This window comes from Nanorana parkeri, unplaced genomic scaffold (genome assembly GCF_000935625.1).
Source record: "Nanorana parkeri isolate BGI_ZX_2015 unplaced genomic scaffold, ASM93562v1 scaffold2092, whole genome shotgun sequence".
Taxonomy (NCBI): domain Eukaryota; kingdom Metazoa; phylum Chordata; class Amphibia; order Anura; family Dicroglossidae; genus Nanorana; species Nanorana parkeri.
In genome coordinates this window covers 173067-173286 of record NW_017308360.1, presented here as the reverse complement: position 1 = coordinate 173286, position 220 = coordinate 173067, and the positions used below count along the sequence as shown (strand labels likewise).

At 64.5% G+C, this 220-nt stretch overlaps 1 protein-coding gene across 1 annotated transcript in view; it reads right to left on the bottom strand.

The window, feature by feature from the left end:
• Nucleotides 1-220, bottom strand: part of VWA5B1 (von Willebrand factor A domain containing 5B1) — a 71923-nt gene that overhangs the window by 34204 nt on the left and 37499 nt on the right. The window lies entirely within an intron of this gene.

Genomic DNA, 220 nt, shown 5'->3' with positions numbered 1-220 from the left:
CATGGGATGGTACAGAGGGGAGAGAGGGGGAGACAGAGGGAGGGGGAGGAGTGAGGAGAGGGGAAGGGAGGAGAGGGGAAGGGAGGGAGGAGAAGGGAGGAGAGGGGAACTGAGGAGAAGGGAAGGAAGGGAGGAGAGGGGGTAAGGGAGGGGGGAGGAGAGGGGAAGGGAGGAGAAGGGAGGGAGGAGAGGGGAAGGGAGGGAGGAGAAAGAAGGGGGG